Source organism: Hyaena hyaena, unplaced genomic scaffold (assembly GCF_003009895.1).
Source record: "Hyaena hyaena isolate Hyena2069 unplaced genomic scaffold, ASM300989v1 scaffold_291, whole genome shotgun sequence".
Classification (NCBI taxonomy): domain Eukaryota; kingdom Metazoa; phylum Chordata; class Mammalia; order Carnivora; family Hyaenidae; genus Hyaena; species Hyaena hyaena.
In genome coordinates this window covers 1,298,078-1,316,074 of record NW_024080921.1, presented here as the reverse complement: position 1 = coordinate 1,316,074, position 17,997 = coordinate 1,298,078, and the positions used below count along the sequence as shown (strand labels likewise).

Below are 17,997 nucleotides of genomic sequence, written 5' to 3'. Positions count from 1 at the left end.
CCTACAAAGTTAATGGTAATTTCTTTATATAGTCTAATCCCTACTTCATATTCAATTTCTCCCAATTGTGTCAGAAAAAAATGTTTTTAAAGAGTTGATGACTTCACAGGTTGCTTGGGCAGGTCAGTCAGTTGAGCAACCGACCCTTGACATTGACTTAGGTCATAATCCCAGGGTCATGAGATTGAACTCTGCATTGAGCTTGCTTAAGATCTGTGGAGCTTAAGATTCTCTCTCTCTTTTTGCTCCTCTCCCCTGCTCGTGCTCACACTCTCCTCTCTTTTCCAAAAAAAAAAAAAAAGGCTTGGTGACTTCAAATCAGGATCCTAACAAAATCCACATATGTCATTTAGTTGATATCTCTTTAGCTCATTTTTGATTTGCCTTCCCCTCACCCCAATATTGTCATGCCATTTTGCTGAAGAGACCAGATTATTTCTCTTATAGAATTTTCCACATTTGGCTCTTTGTGTTCTTACGGTATTATTTAGCATATTCCTTTCTCCTCCATATAAACTAGATATAGATCTAGAGGCTATATTTGATTCAGGTTTTATGGGGTTTTTTGGCAAAATACTTCACTAGGGATGCGGTCGGTATATTTCCTATTGCACCACACAGGCAGCAAGTAATGTCTAGTTGTCTTAATTTTAGTAATGCACTAATCTTGATGAACTTGATCTAGCTTTGTCAGCCCTGGCTAGCTAGCTAGTTGTCTTTTAACAGATATATTATGTTCCACCTCAGTAGTTCCTCCTCAGTGTGGGATCTGTCCTACAAAAGAGCTTATTCTATGTGGTTCCTGCCCTTTGGCAACCTGGATGGGACCTTTCCTTGTACTCATTGGCAAAAGAGACCCTGCCAGGCCTTCTCCCAGTTCTCACTGTGATTCTTAGATTCACTCCTGGGGCTCTCATTTCTTTTTTTGGCGGGGGGGAGGACAGGGAGAGGCCTTTCACTTCAAATGGGGGAGCGGGTCCCCTTCCTTTGGATGAAGACTTGGTGATTTCTGGATTCTTTGGCTCTTTTGACCCTTACAAGACCACAGTTTCAAACCTCCACTCCAGCCAGCACAGCTATGGTCACCCGGTTTCTGTTGCTAAATGTAGTTTGACTCTACCCATTAGTGTTCTAGAGTTCCAGGGGTTGTTTTCCACCTGGTTTTTGGTAAAGATGTTGCCTGTAGACTTGTGTGGTTTTTCTCATCTTTGCTGATCTCACCGTTGTTTGTGAGGACATCCTGGGAGCTCCCAGACTACTCTGCTTCTATCACCACTCCCTTGCCTGTGTACACTCTTGGCATTTTAAAGTTTAATTTGCCTGCTACTTAACCTAAAGTTATTTATTGCAGCCTGTTATTGAAATAGTTTTATTGGACTACTGCTAAAGTATTTGAGACATTTTTGCTCTTCAAGGATTGTGAGATTTCCTTGAGTATAAATTTAAATATGAATATCCTTTGGGCAACAGTTGGGCCAGCTCTTGTCTGACAACTTTAATACCCTACTTGCATTTTCAATGGGAACTATAACATGCTGCTATACCTTACTGTGAAATTCAGAAAAGCAAAAGGTGCTCCTGGGCAAAGGGCAGCCAAGCAGGCCACCTGAAAAGCCCTGAATTCACCCTGACATTTGATCTGAATGAGAATGATACTAAATTCAGATACGTGTCTGCAAACTTGCCTTGGACAGCATTTGCTGGGTATGTTTTATTTATTGGAAGTAGAAAGGGAGATTAGCTGAACTTACTAAGAGGGCAAATGAGACATAGGAATTTTGGAAGTTTAGGTCTAATTACAAATGTTAAGCATGCTATCATAAATACAGTATTATGAGTTTTAGTGTCTTAAATTTGCACATTATCTGCCTGAATGATTTCTGAGGCATTTTAGGCTCCATGTTGAGATCAACTAAAAGGAAGTAATCTGTTAGAATTGCACGTTTGGTGTTATACTCCAGGATCAGATTGAAACTGCCAAAATATGCATGTTAGCCAGTAAAAGCTTTTGTCCAGGGACTACAACTGGCCCAAGTGAGATTTACACTAGTAAATGAGGAGTGAAATTGTGCATCCCTGGTCACATTACAGCCATCACTGCATTACTGGCATCTTGAGGCAAACCTGGAGGTAAAGAGCAGTGGATAGGAGCATAGTCTCTGGAGTCAGACTAACCAGCATTGGGTCCTTTCTCCACTATTTTACTGAATGACCTTTGGCAAGTGACTAAGTTTGCACCTCTGTAAAGTAGAGATAAAAACAGTCTCTAACTCATAATGCTACTATGAGGATTAACTGAATGTAGGTAAAATGTTCAAAACAGCACCTGGCTATTTAGTAAGTACTGTGCAAGTGTTTTCTACTATTATCTCTCCTCATGAGTTAGTTTGTTGGGTCATGTTCACACATCATACTCCATAGAGTAAATACTGCCTTTCAGGATAGATATGAGAAGGTCTTTCACAACCACCGTTAAATATTGGGACTATTAATTACTCATTTGTTGGGACTGTGTCACTAATGAAAAAGATAGATCCTGTTGGGTAAGTAAACTGACTCCCAGACTGAAACTTAATGCAGTAATTTTTGCGGTTTCATTGCTTCTTCTATTCAGAGTGATGATCTGCAGAAAGAATTTGTTATTGGAGCCATAATTTTCCAAGTGATATCTTCAGGCCCTGAAATTATTGATACAGATTTTGATATATTTGATTTACTCAGGACATACTTTATTTAATAAAGAAGTTCTTAAAATAAGAACTTTAACACATAGCTACAGTTTCATAGTATGATTTTCTTGTATATTTTTTAGGAAAAAATTCACATAGTAACTAATTATTCCTTAAGCAATGTGAACATTAGATTTAAAAAAACTTTACAGTATTGAAACAAATTAGTTGGAGATAAATTATGGAATGATTGTTTTATAGAAACACGTTCCATAATTCCAGTATTATATTTAAATTCAATTTGTAGTCAACTTCTCAGAGATACATTTTGTGTTAAGTGAAATTTCTTTACATACCAGTGACATTTTGGTTTTCTTTATTTGACACAAAACTGTAGGAACCATCAGCAAACCAAATTTTAATTCCAAATTGTTTAGTTTGATTTGAATTTAAAATCTGTAACATTGCACTTGACCCTTTAAGAGCACTCACAGGCCTGTCGTTCAAATCCTAATGCAATGCTATTAGATGACTACTCTTCAGAAGAAGGACAAATGTATAAGAAAAGTCTGTATGGCTTTCAGTTTTCATTGGAAATCAGATGCCCAGCAAGAATTAACAAGATCTGTCTAACTTAGGGGCACCTGTCTGGCTCAATCTGTAGAGCATGCAACTCTTGAAATCAAGATTGTGGGTTCAAGCCCCATGTCGGGTGTAGAGACTATTTAAATGAGAGAAAGACAAGAAAAGAGAAAAGAAAGAAGTTAAATTTATTAGAATCCAGAATAACTGGTTTGAAATATTTCCAATTAGAGGGGGGAGCTTAATTACCATTTCATAGACATGGGAAGTAATATGTAGTAATCTCAGTTATCTTATCGAGTTTCTCCTTACAACACATCATAGCATCAGAATAGCATCCCAGCCATGAGACCTCTAGATCTCTGCTCTGCAGTAACTCTTCTTTAAAACTAAGGATACTGGATGTCTTTGTTAGTCCAAAAATTCGATGAATATTTTTAGTCATAAGCACAAATATTTAATTTCTGTGGCTAATTTTAACCAAAACAATTTATTTTATTATTATTTTTAATGTTTATTTCTTTTGAGAGAATGTGCGCATACGCGCAAGTGAGGGAGGGGCGGAGAGAGATAGAGACCAAGGATCTAAAGAGGGCTGCTGGATGAAGGCACAGGGCCTGGTGGTGGGCTAGAACTCATGAACCCAGAGATCATGCTCTGAGCCCAAGTCGACCCTTGGCGCTTAACCGACTGATCCACCCAGGCACCCCCTGAACAATTTAGAATAAGATTACCCACATAGGGGTATTTCTTCACTATTCCTAACACATGCCCAGGTTTTGTCAAAATAAAATGTATTCCCTATTATAATGTTATTTTAAATTTCAAAATAAATTACCCTCGACATAAAACTAAATGAAAGATAATTTTAGGAGAAAAAACTTAGATTTCAAAAGATACATATTGTTATCTCTATTGTGTGTAGTGATGGGAAGGTTGAGTCCCATTATTTGAGTCATAATCATGAGAATCATGAGTCTCCTTATTTGCCCCAAAGCAGCTTTTCTACCCTATGAAGAGTAGAAGGTAAGATAACAACAACAATAACAACAGGCTCATGTGAACTCCAGCCATTATCAGTTTGTATCTTTAAACTGTACATACCTCCCCCCACCACCAGACCTGGTAGTCAGTACCTCTCTGGCAGATGACTGATGGGGAGTCTATTCTCAATTCCTCCATCCCCCACTCCACACACACACACACACACACACAGATGACTAATGAATAAAAATAAAACAAGTACTTTCAAACCGACAATGTAATGGTCTATTTATAGTATACAAATTCCTCATCTCAGTTTTTGAAATATGACTTTTCTCCCCCTGCCTGAATCATGTTGCTTTAAAGACCTTAGAGTTCACCCTCTTATTTAAGATAGAAAGTCTGATACTGGAACATCTCCAAAAATACAGTATCCCCTATCCTTTTTAGTAAAACTTCTAAGTTATCTCTGATTTATTTATGTATGTTTTAAAGTTACAAATAGCCATACTTATTTGAACTTGTATCTTGAACTTGTATCTTGATGAGTTGTGTTTTTTTTTTTAATTTATTTTTCATTATTGAAGTATAGTTGAAAATGTTACATTAGTTTTAGGTGTACAACATAGTGATTCTATAATACTTGTAGACTTGTAGACTTAGTGCTAGTGCTCACCACGATAAGTGCAGTTGATGAGAGTTTTTGATCAATTTATCATTTTGATCAAAATGCCTTTAGAACAGATTTTAGAGTCTAATGAAGCTTTAGACATTTTTCAGATATATTCTAGAAAAAATGACAGTCCAGAGTATTAAGATCTATTCTCAAAGTATTTTTCTACAGAAATGGGAGCTTTGGAATTTCCACAAATCCTGAATTTGACTGAAATTTAACATTTTATTTATTTATTTTAAGATTTTATTTATTTATTATTAATGTTTTAAAATATTTATTTATTGGGGCACCTGGGTGGCTTAGTCGGTTAAGGGTCTAACTTCAGCTCAGGTCATAATCTCCTAGCTTGTGAGTTCAAGTCCTGCATGGGACTCGGTGCTGACAACTTGGAGCCTGGAACCTGCTTCAGAGTCTGTGTCTCCCTTTCTCTGCCTCTTCCCTGCTTGTGCTCTATTTCTCTCTCTCTAATATAAATAAACATTAAAAATATATATTTATGTATTTTGAAAGAGAGAGAGCAAGAGTGAATGGGGTAGGGGCAGAGACAGACAGACAGACAGACAGACAGAATCCAAGGCAAGCTCTGCTTTCATCCGACTCAGGGCTCCATCTCACAAACCATGAGATCACGACCTGAGTTGAAATCAACAGTTGGATGCTTAATCATCTGAGGCACTGGACGCCCCTAAGATTTTATTTTTAAGTAATCTGTATACCCAACATGTGGCTCAAACTTTACAATCCCAAGATCAAGAGTTGCATGCTGTACTAACTGAGCCAGACAGATGCCCCAAAATTTAACATTTTAAAGTGTTTTAACTGTTTTAAATCCAAGTACTATTTATTTTTTTAGTGTTTATTTATTTTAAGAGAGAGAAAGAACACAATTGGGGCATAGGGGTGGGAGGAGGGCACAAAGAGAGAGAGAGAGAGAGAAAGAAAAGAGAATCCCAAGGAGGGTCCATGCCATAAGTGCAGAGCCCAATGCAGAGTTCTATCCCAAGAACTGTGAGATCATGACTTGAGCCAAAATCAAGAGTTGGACAGTTAACGAACTGAACCACCCAGGCGCCCCTAAAATGAAATTTTAAAAGCAGCACATGTGTAAATGTGTTAAATGCCAAATTACTCCAATGTGGTTGAAATATTTCTTGACTGACCCAGGAATTTAACAGAAAGGGAAAGTCTCCAGTGAAACTACAGAACATGTATTCTGGATCATAAAAAAGAGATTTAGAGATTTAGAGAGAGAGAGAGAGAGAGAGAGAGAGAGATGGGAGGTGGGGAATGGATGGAGAGAAAAGCAGAGTGGGGGACAGGTTTCCTGAAGTCAAATTTCAGTAGTCTTAGAACTGCAGTAGCAAGAATCTACTGGGAAGAATATTTAACCTACACTAGGGAGGAGGAGGAAGGAAGGGAAAGGGGGGCTCTGTTGAGTGCTGTACATTTCCTTCCTCTCATTTCATTCTCACAGTAACTCTGTGAGGCAGCTGTCATTATTCTCAGATGACAGATGAGAAAACTGAATCACTGAAGAATTCTAGTTAAATATGTAGCAAAGAAACAAACTGTTTTAGTGTATAAAGAAAGAATATATAACATATTACAGACTCTGAAGGAGGTGATCAAAATTAGATGAAAATCTGCTACTAACCAGTATTGCCTCTTGTTTAAAGATGGAGACATTCCAAAACAACTAGATAACTTTGAGGCCTGTGGAGTGAATCGATATGATGTGGCAAGTAGAATCTAGTAGTTTGTATTTCCACGTTGCCAGTGTTTAGTCCATACTGATTAGATGCTGTCAACATGTCAGCTTTGAAAAACAGTACATGTTTTAAAGAAATAAGGCATTTAGAAATGTCACAATAAATGAAACAATAGCTTCATTATTTTTGAGTAAACATTTATTTTCCAGTTGGATAATTTCAGAAATTATGTGACGCAGCTCAGTGTTCCTAAACAGAGTTTTTGTGTATGACATAGAAAGCAACACATCTCTTAAAACTTGGGAAATAAGGCAAAGTAAAGATAGAGAATAAAATTTGCCCCTGTTACTACCATTCAGATTTAAGCAAAATGCATTTTGGTATAATTACTTCCTTCTCTGCTTATTATTGCATAGTAGCTTTGAACTTTATATAATGCACATGTACAGAGATTTTTAGTAAATTCACAAAGTTGTGCAAATATTATCATGCAGGTAAATACTGTATTAGAAGATCTTCATCATCCCCAAAAGAAACCCCATCCCCATTTTCCTCTAAACCTCTTCTGGCCCTAATTGACTACTACTGTGCTTTCTATCTGTATAAATTTGCCTTTGCTGGACGTTTCAGATTAATGGAATCATACAGTAGATAGTATTTTGTATCTTGCTTCTTTCACTTAATGTTTTCAAGGTTCATCCATTTAGTAGCATGTCGAAGAAGTATACTGTTCCCTTTTATTGCTGGTTAGTTTTCCATTGCTGGTATGGTTTTCCATACCACATTTTGTTCATTCATTAGCTGGTGGACATTTGAGTTGTTTCTATTTTTTGGCTATTACAAATAATGCTTCTACGAACATTCACATGCAGGTCTTTTGTGGACATGGTTTCATTTCTCATTGGCTTATACTTAAAAGTAGAATGGCTACATAATATGGTAGATTTGTGTTGTAATTTTTAAGAAATTATCAAATTGTTTTCCAAAGTGACAATAACATTTACTTTCCCATCAGCACTGCACTGGGGTTCCAGTGCCTCTACATCCTGGCCAGCACCTCATTATTTTCTCCCTTTCTGATTAGAGCCACTCAGATAGGTGTGAAGTGCTATCTTGTTGCGGTTTCAATCTGAATTTTCCTAAGGATTAATGATGTCAAACATTTTTTCATGTACTTATTAGCAATTCGCACATCCTCTATGTTCACCTGTACTTTCAAATAGTCCATTTTTTCTCATTTGTGTTGCTTGTCTTCCTATTAAAGAGTCTTTCATCTAAATACAAGTCCTTTATCAGTTATATGATTTGCAGGTAATTTCTCACCCAGTCTGTGACTTTGCATTTCCTTTTTTTTTTTTTTTTTTAATGTTTTATTTATTTCTAGGAGAGAGAGAGAGACAGCGTGAGCAGGGGAGGGTCAGAGAGAGAGGGNTATTTCTAGGAGAGAGAGAGAGACAGCGTGAGCAGGGGAGGGTCAGAGAGAGAGGGAGTCACAGACTGAAACAGGCTCCAGGCTCTGAGCTGGCAGTCAGCACAGAGCCCGACGCGGGGCTCGAACCCATGAACCGCGAGATCATGACCCAAGTGAAAGTCGGATGCTTAACCGACTAAGCCACCCAGGCGCCCCGACTTTGCATTTTCTAAATGGTATCTTTTGAAGTGCAAGTTTCCTAGTATAATAAAATCCAGATTATCAGGGGCTGGATGGCTCAGTCCGTTAAGCATCCAACTCTTGATTTTGGGTCAGATCATGATCTCATGGTTTGTGAGATTGAGCTCCACGCTCTTTCTCTCTCTCTCTCTCTGTCTCAAAATAAATAAACTTAAAAAAAATCAAATTTATCAAATTTTTTCTATTACAGATTTTTCTTTTGGTCTCAAATCTATTTCTTTTAAAAGTTTTATAGTTTTACCTCTTATATTTAGGTCTAATCTATTTTGAGTTGATTTTGTGTGTTGCAATGTAAAGGACTAGATGCACTGTTGTAATTTTTTTAGGTTAAATGAAATATTCTAGTCAACTACTAGTAAATTCTTTTTTTTAATATTTATTTATTTTGAGAGAGAGAGGAGTGGAAGAGGAGCGGAGAGAGAGTGAGAGAGAGAGAATCCCAAGCAGGTTCTGCACTATCAGCGCAGAGCCCAGTATGGAACTCCATCTCATGAACCATAATATCATGACCTGAGCCAAAATCAAGAGTAGGATGCTTAACTGACTAAGCCACCCAGGTGTCCTAGTCAGCTACTAGTGAATTCTTGACAAAAGAATGGTTGTCTGCTTCCTGGAAATGTGGTTATATTCCAATATATCCACAACTTTGAGAGAGACCAGCTGAAGCTACGAGGGATGAGACCAGCTAGGCAGATCACCTGAATGAAACTGAGGACATATGGGGTGACGTGTCAAGACAGCTTAGCCCCTCGGAGTGCATGGGTGGCTCAGTCGGTTAAGTGTCCAACTCTTGGTTTCAGCTCAGGTCATGATCTCACGGTTTCATGAGTTCGAGCCCCGCTGGCAGCACAGAACCTTTTTGGGATTCTCTCTATATCTCTCTCTCTCACACCTCCCGTGCTCCCACTGTCCTTCTCACAAAATAAATAAACTTAATTAAAAAAAAAAAAAAAAAGCTTTCACCCTTATCTAGCATTCTACGGTTTAATTTCTATGACCAAATTAAAGAAATTATCATCATATCTGTGTTTCTGTTTCCTCTGTTCTTTGCTGTCTTGTACCTGGTAAGCACTCAGTCCATGTTATTTGGTCTGACTAGATACTGAGAAAGGTGAACTTCATGACCTTGTAGGTGTGTACTATAATGAGTCTTCTATGCTTTGCCACTCCATGTATGATTCCTGCTCTAGACCTACTAAATCAGATTCTATATTTTAACAAGCTCCCTAGGTGATTTGTGTGCTCATTAAATTTGATAAGCACTGGTCTATAACAGAACAGACTACAGTCAGCAGACCACATCCAGTTGCTGACTGCTTTTATAAATAAAGTTTTCTTGGAACTCAGCTACACCCATTTCTTTACATATTATTTATATCGGACAGGCTGCTTTCATTCTGCAGTAGCAGAGTGACTACTTGAGAAAGAGACCATATGACCCTCAGAGCCTAAAATACTACCTGGCCCTTTACAGAAAAAAACTTTTCTGAACCCTGAACTAGGGGAAAAGAAGGAAAGTTCCCAAATGGTGATGTGTGGTAGAAGAATTACTGGGAGTTCAGAGGTTAACCAGGTCAAAACAGAGCTTGACCAAAAAGCAGACTAAGCCATTTATAGAATATACACATTGACACACAAACACACCCTCAACTATTAAAATTAGTATGCCTCTTAGATAAAAGAAAATAGGAAAGCTTGAAGTGTAATTGTTGAGACTGTTAATAAAAATAAACCTCATACCTAAATATCTTGAATATGCTGATAAAAATTGAGGTATTTAAGCAATATAAGCAAATATAATTAATATAGCCAATATGACATAGACTTATACACCTAGACACACCAACAAACCCTCTTCATTCTAATACACGACGCCAGGATCAAGAGTCACATTCTCTTCCAACTGAGCCAACCAGGCCCCCCTGTCTCCTTAAAAAAAATTCTTTTTTCTTAATGTTTATTTTTGAGAGAGAGAGAGTCAGAGGGTGAGATGGGAAGAAGCAGAGAGAGGGGGAGACACAATATCTGAAGCAGGCTCCAGGCTCCGAGCTGTCAGCACAGAGCCCGACATAGGGCTCGAACTCACCAACTGTGAGATCGTGACCTGTGCTGAAGTTGAATGCTCAACTGAAGCACCCAAGTGCCCCCCAAAATTTTTTAAAATTTAATTTTCTTTTAGAGAGAGAGCACATGCAAAGGAGAGGAGAAAAGGGAAAGAGAGAGAGAGAGAAAGAAAAACAAAGAAAGATAATCATAAGCAGGCTCCATGCCTACCTTACCACAGAGCCCAATGCAGGGCTCAGTCTCATGACCCTAGGATCATTACCTGAGTTGCAATCAAGACTTGGCAGCTCAAAAAAAAAAAAAAAAAAAAAAAAAAAAAAAAAAAAAAAAAAAAAAAAAAAAAGACTTGGCAGCTCAGCTGACTGAGTCACCCAGGCACCCCTCTCCTTTATTTTTAAAAAATTTTTGTAATGTTTATGTATTTTTGAGAGAGAGAGGCAGAGTGCATGTGGGGGAGAGGCAGAGAGATAGGGAGACACAGAATCTAAAGCAGACTCCAGGCTCTGAGCTGTCAGCACAAGCCCAATGCGGGGCTCTGACCCTCAAACCGTGAGATTATGACCTGCGCTGAAGTCAGATGCTTACCTGACTGAGCCACCCAGGCACCCCACCCCTCTGCTTTCTAAAAAGCAAACTTTTGGGGCGCCTGGGTGGCTTAGTCGGTTAAGCATCCGACTTTCGCTTAGGTCATGATCTTGCGGTTCGTGGGTTCGAGCCCCGCATCGGGCTCTGTGCTGACTGCCAGCTCAGAGCCTGGAGCCTATTTCAGAGTCGTGTCTCCCTCTCTCTCTGAGCCTCCCCTGCTCACGCTGTCTCTCTCTTTCTCTCCTAGAAATAAATAAAAATATTAAAAAAAAAATAAAAAGCAAACTTTTTATTTGGAATAACTTTAGATTTAAAAGAGTTGCAAAGATAGTAGAGAGAATTTCTGAATACCAGACCCATCTCCTCTAATGTTGTCATTTCATATTACTTTGGTATATTTATCAAATCTAAAAAACCAACATGGGTAGTATTATTACTAACTTTTAAAGTTTGTTTGTTTATATGTTTACTTATTCTTAAGTAATCTCTATGCTCACTGTGGTGTGTTGTCATCTTGCCCAAGATCAAGAGTTGCATGGTTTTCTGAATGAGCCAGGCAGATGCCCCTCACCAGTTTTTTATTAATGTCCTTCTTCTGTTCCAGGATACCACATTGTGTGTGGTCACCATTATCTCAATCTGCTCTAATTTGTGACAGTTTCTCACATTTCCCTTGTTTTTCCTGATCTTGACAGTTTGGGGATATACAGGTCAGATATTTTTCAGAATATGCTTTAATTCGGTTTTGTCTAATGTATTTTCACATGATTAGAATGGGGTTGTGGGTTTGGGGACGAATACCAGAAAGGAAGCACTTTTCTCATCACCTCATATCAGGGGGACATGACATCCCTGATGATGTTAGCCTTCATCACTTGGTTAAGGTGGTGTGTGCCAGGTTTCTCTACTGTGAGGTTACCATTTTCCATTTCCATATGCTGTCCTTTGGAAGTGAGTCACAAAGTCCAGCTCACACTCCATTAGATGGGAGAAATTAAGCCCTACTTCCTGGAGGAGAGAGTATCAACATATATACAGATATCTCCTTCTATTATTAAGACCTCGCTCTTATGAAAGACCTACATTAGTACCTGTTTTTGTGAACTGAAGGAAATCCAAAGAGGATTTCCCATTTATGGAAAAAGGTGAAAAGCAAAAAGAGCATTGAGCATTTGTGTTGCAGTGAGTAGTCACAGAGGCAGCACACACCTCAAGCAGCGAGAGTGGCCTGATCAGCTTCTTCACTGGCAGCTACATTCCACGTGCTAGCATCAAGCCACCAGAGCTTTGAACTGTGTTGCTCAGTATCTGTGCTTTACCTTGATTTATTTTTTACATCCCTTAGGCATCAGAAAAACCTAAAAGAGGTAACTTTTTTGTGTCTGGGAATGCTCAAAATTTTTCCCATATAAATTAACAGTAATTGCTTCTTTGCTTTACCACCGTTTTGGCTTAGTAAAGGTTTCCCAGGAACATTCTACTTTCAGATAGCAAGGGAAAATGTGTATTTATACCAAGAATACTTGGTATTCTTCTGTCCTGTTTATTTATTCAATCATGTATTTATCAGTATGTACTCATATATACTTATTTTATACTTTGTGTAATAATCTAATACTGTTATTTGTTATCCAAATTGTTCCCCCTCTTCCAGATTGTCTGGTCTATCTCTTTTAACAGGCTTTATGAGATATAATTCACATACAATACAATGCACCCTTTTATATTTTTTTTAATTTTTTAATTTATTTTTGAGACAGAGAAAGACAGAGCATGAGAGGGGGACGGGCAGAGAGAGAGGGAGACACAGGCTCCAGGCTCCAAGCTGTCAGCACAGAGCCCAATGCAGGGCTCGAACCCATGAACGTGAGATCATGACCTGAGCCGAAGTCAGAGGCTTAGCAGACTGAGCCACCCAGGCACCCCAAATTCACCCTTTTAAAGTATACAATTCAGGGGTGCTTGGGTGGCCCAATCAATTGAACATTCAACTCTTGATTTTGACTCAGATCATGATCTCCCACTTCCTGGGGTCAAGCCCTGGGTTGAGCCCCTCACTGACTGTGTGGAGCCTGTTTGGGATTCTCTCTCTTTCCCTCTCTCTCTCCACCTCTCCCGCACACTCATGCTCTCTTGCTCGCTCTCTCTCAAAATAAATAAACTTAAAAAAAATAAAGTGTAGGGGGCGCCTGGGTGGCTTAGTTGGTGAAGCATCCGACTTTCGCTTAGGTCATGATCTCGTGGTTCATGGGTTTTAGCCCCTTGTCGGGCTCTGTGCTGACTGCTCTCAGAGCCTGGAGCCTGTTTCAGAGTCTGTGACTCCCTCTCTCTCTGACCCTCCCCTGCTCATGCTGTCTCTCTCTCTCTCTCTCTCTCCTAGAAATAAATAAAACATTAAAAAATTAAAAAAAAAATAAAGTGTAAAATTCAATGGTTTTTATATACTCCCATTTGTGCAACCATCACAACCCCTCTGCCTCTTAGACCTCCCATCCCAAACCCACATCCCCTGGCAACCCTTAATCTACTTACTATCTTTAGAGACTTTCCCATTCTGGACATTTCATATAAATGGAATCATATAATATATTTTCCTTGTGACTGGCTTCTTTCATTTAACATAATGTTTCTAAGATTCATCTGTCTATTCTTTTTTTTGTTTGTGTTATTTCTTATTTTTGTATGATTTCTATCTAGTCTCTATAATCTTTTTTTTCTTTTTTTGAGAGAGAGAGCATGAGCACAGGAGGGACAGAAAGAGAGAAGGAATCCCAAGCAGGCTCCACATTGTCAGTGCAGAGCCCAATATGAGGCTTGAACTCACAAACTGTGAGATCATCACCTGAGCCAAAATCAAGAGTGGGATGCTTAACCAACTGAGCCACCCAGGTGCCCCATCTGTCTAGTCTCTATAGTCTTTATTCAGATCTTACTTCTACATAATGATAATCCATGTGGATATAGAATTTCATGTTCTGATTTTTCTGCAAAGTCTGCATATTTATTTTAATAGTTAAAATACATCAAGTTGATGTTCATTTAATACTTGGTTCTTGGGGCACCTGGGTGGCTCAGTCAGTTAAGTGTCTGATTTTGGCTCAGGTCATGATCTCAGGGTTAGTGAGTTCAAGCCCTGCGTCGGGCTTTGTGCTGACTGCTCTGAGCCTGGAGCCTGCTTCAGATTCTGTGTGTCCCTCTCTCTCTGCGCCTCCTCCACTAATGCTGTCTCTCTCTCTCTCTCAGAAGTAAATAAAAACTTAAAGTTTTAAAAAATACTTGGTTCTCAGTTTGTAGTATCTGAGCTTGTTTCATTTTTCAGTATTATAAATAATGTTGCTATAACTATTTTCATGCATATGGATTTTAAATTATACCTTAGGATAGATTCTCAAGACTGAAATGCTAGAGTTAAAAGGTAGAATCATTTTCATGATTTTTTTTTTTTTTGGTTAAATTCTATCAGGTTACACTGTAGAAAATGTGTAACAATATAAGGGACCATTAATAATGGATACAGACACCTATCTGTTTCCTTTTAATCTTATCAGCATTTTCTTTCTAGTTTAATACACAATAAGAGAGGAAATGAAAGAAGTCAGTGTATTAAATGTTTACAAGAATTATATTATCTTCCTCATTTAATCTTTCACCACCACTCTGTATGGTAGCTTTTACTCCCAGTTGACAGAGCAAGGGCTGGGTGCTAAAGGCTTCAGGGGCTGCAGCCAGAGGGCAAATACCAAAGGTCAAGTCCTGGAAGATTGCAGGACTTCAAGCCAGGTCATTAAGAACTAAGGCCAGAGAAAGAATGGGAGCCAAGGCACTGGATCCAGGAGGACAGAGACCCAGGAAAGCCTGAGCTAGAATGATTCAACAGGAGGTGCTCCTGATAAATTCTAAAACATATCTCTTTAGTGACTTTTTATAGGATCCAGCCAGGGCTTTGCATCAGGAGCTGGTTCACTTAAAGGAACCAGAAGAGAATAAACACTAGGCGAGCCTCTTGATATACTTTGCTTATACTTAGGTTTAAAAAATAAGGTTGCCATACTTGCATGCATATTTACATGTAAATATATAGAAACTCTAGAAAGATATACACTAAAGGTAAAAACATTGGTTTTATCTTTGAGAAAATTGACAGGCTTTGGGGCAGAAATTGGGGTACCAGGATATGCCTGCTTTTTTTGAATACTTACGTGATTATTATTTCATTCATTCAACAAACATTTATTGGATATTCTCTATATACTAGGCACTGTGCCAAGATCTGAAATAAAATATGGAACCTACCTACAAGTTCATGTTCTAGTTTAGTGTTTTTCAAACTGGGCCATAGGTATGTAGTGGCTTCTGAAATTAAAAATCAGTAGGTCGTATTAGTTTATAACCCAAAGTATAAAATAAAATGTCCATGAGTTTCTACTGATACAAATAAGTGATTAAATAAATAAATAAATAAAGGTGCAATAGAGAGATCTCTTGTGCAGTAGAATTCCAAATAATTTACATAGATATTTCTCCCTCAAAGAGATGGGACATAACTTTCCACTCCTTAAATTTAGGCTATATATAATGACTTCCCTCCAAAGAGTACAGTATGGAAAGGAGGGAATAAAGTTATAGTAGAGAAGCCTGAGAAAAACTTCTTCTACTGGGTGACCAAGGTCAATATCAACAGTGATAGATCATGTTGATAGTACATGCCTTTCACTTGCTGTGATGAAAATATCACTTTACCTCTATGGTCTTCCTCCCCAAAACCCATAACCACAGTCTAATCATGAGTAAAATGTCAAACAAATCCCAATAGAAGGACATTCTATAAAATATTTGACCAGTATTTTTTTTTTTTTACAAATAGTTTATTGTCAAATTAGTTTCCACATAACACTCAGTGCTCATCCCCACAAGTGTCCTCCTCCATGCCCATCCCCCCCTCCCCCCACATCCATCAGTCCTCAGTTTTTGTCAGCATTCAAGAGTCTCTCATGGTTTGCCTCTCTCCCTTTCCCCCACCATTTCCCCCCTTCTTCTCCCCCTTGTTCCTCCGTCAAGTTCCTCCTAATCCTCCTATACGTGCAAACATATGATATTTGTCCTTCTCTGCCTGACTTATTTCGCTCAGCATAACACCCTCAAGGTCCATCCATGTTGCTACACATGGCCAGATTTCATTGTTTCTCATTGCCATGTAGTATTCCATGGTATAGATAAACCACATCTTCTTGATCCATTCATCTGTTGATGGACACTTAGGCTCTTTCCATGTTTTAGCTATTGTGGAGAGTGCTGCTATGAACATTGGGGTACATGTGCTCCTATGCCTCAGCATTTCTGTATCCCTTGGGTAAATTCCTAGCAGTGCTATTGCTGGGTCATAGGGGAGTTCTATTGTTAATTTTTTGAGGAACCTCCACACTTTTTTTCCAGAGGGGCTTTACCAGTTTACATTCCCACCAACAGTGTCAGAGGGTGCCCGTTTCTCCACATCCTCGCCAGCATCTAGAGTTCTCTGATTTGCTCATTTTAGCCACTCTGACTGGCGTGAGGTGGTATCTCAGTGTGGTTTTGATTTGTATTTCCCTGATGAGGAGGGATGCTGAGCATCGTTTCATGTTTGACCAGTATTTTTAAAAATTGTTAAGGTCACCAAAAAAATGAAAAACTGTCAGAACCAAGAGAATTCTAAGGAGACATGAAGATTAAATATAATGTGGTATCCTAGATAGGGTCCTGGAACAGAAGAGGGGCATAAGTAAGGAACTGTGAATAAAGTATAGACTTCAGTTAATAGTAATGTACTGTATTGATATTCATTAATTGTAACATAAGATGTTAATAAGGGAAACTGGATGTGGGGTATATGGGTACTCTGTGTACTGTCTTTGTAATTCTTTCTATGAATCTAAAACTGCTCTAAATAAGTCTATGAATTTAAAAAAATCAGTGGGCCACAACTAGCATTTCTCCTCAACATTTTATTGTAGCAGTTTTCAAATACAGAACAAAGTTGAAAGAATTCCACAGTGAATTTGTTTATGTTCACCACCATGATTCTACCATTAGTATTTTAACTATACTTATGTTAGCATATATCTGGCCATCTATCTATCTATCACTAATTTATCTTAGTTATTTTGGTGCATTTCAAAGTAAACTATAGATATCAATATACTTCTCCCAAATACACAAGTATCATTAACTAGAGAGTTTCTTTTTATGTAAAATGTATATATAATAAATGCACGAATTTTTGTAATGTTTATTAATTTTTTGTTTCTGTTTTCTTTTTTTTTTTAATGTTTTATTTACTTCTGAGAGAGAGAGACAGTGTGAGCAGGGGAGGGTCAGAGAGAGAGAGGGAGACACAGAATCTGAAGCAGGCTCCAGGCTCTGAGCTAGCTGTCAGCACAGAGCCCGACGTGGGGTTTGAACCCATGAACCGTGAGTTCATGACCTGAGCCGAAGTCAGACACTTAACTGACTGAGCCACCCAGGCGCCCCTGTTTATTCAGTTTTGAGAGAGTGAGAGACAGATCACAAGAGGGGGAAAGGCAGAGAAAGAGGGAGACGCAGAATCCAAAGCAGGCTTTAGGCTCTGAGCTATAAACACAGAGCCCCAGGCAGGGCTCGAACCCAGGAACAGCAAGATCATGACCTGAGCTGAAGTCAGGGGCTTAACCAACTGAGCCACTTAGGCACTCCCAAATTCATGAATCTTTAATGTACATTTGGTAAGTTTTGAAAAATCTATATATCTTTGTAACCCAAATACCTCAAAACTATATTTCTTATAAAATGTCATAGAAATCACTAGACTACAATACATATAGTATGGGTAGGTACTGTTTGGTGAACTTCATATATATCTGAATCAGATATATATGTACCCATATGCCAGGTCACAATGTAAGATACAGCTCTTACTGTCACAATAAAAAGTGAAAATCACTGGTCTTGTAGGGCAGCTCTGTGTGTAATCAAATAATGATTATACAGGATGACAAGTTTTGTAAGATATAGTAATGGGTTCAAAGAGAGGATAGCCAGCTC

General features: G+C 38.5%; 1 protein-coding gene across 2 annotated transcripts in view; it reads left to right on the top strand.

Annotated features, from left to right (window-relative positions):
• The window catches only part of AP4S1 (adaptor related protein complex 4 subunit sigma 1), a 63,604-nt gene that overhangs the window by 9,160 nt on the left and 36,447 nt on the right, over nucleotides 1-17,997 (top strand). The window lies entirely within an intron of this gene.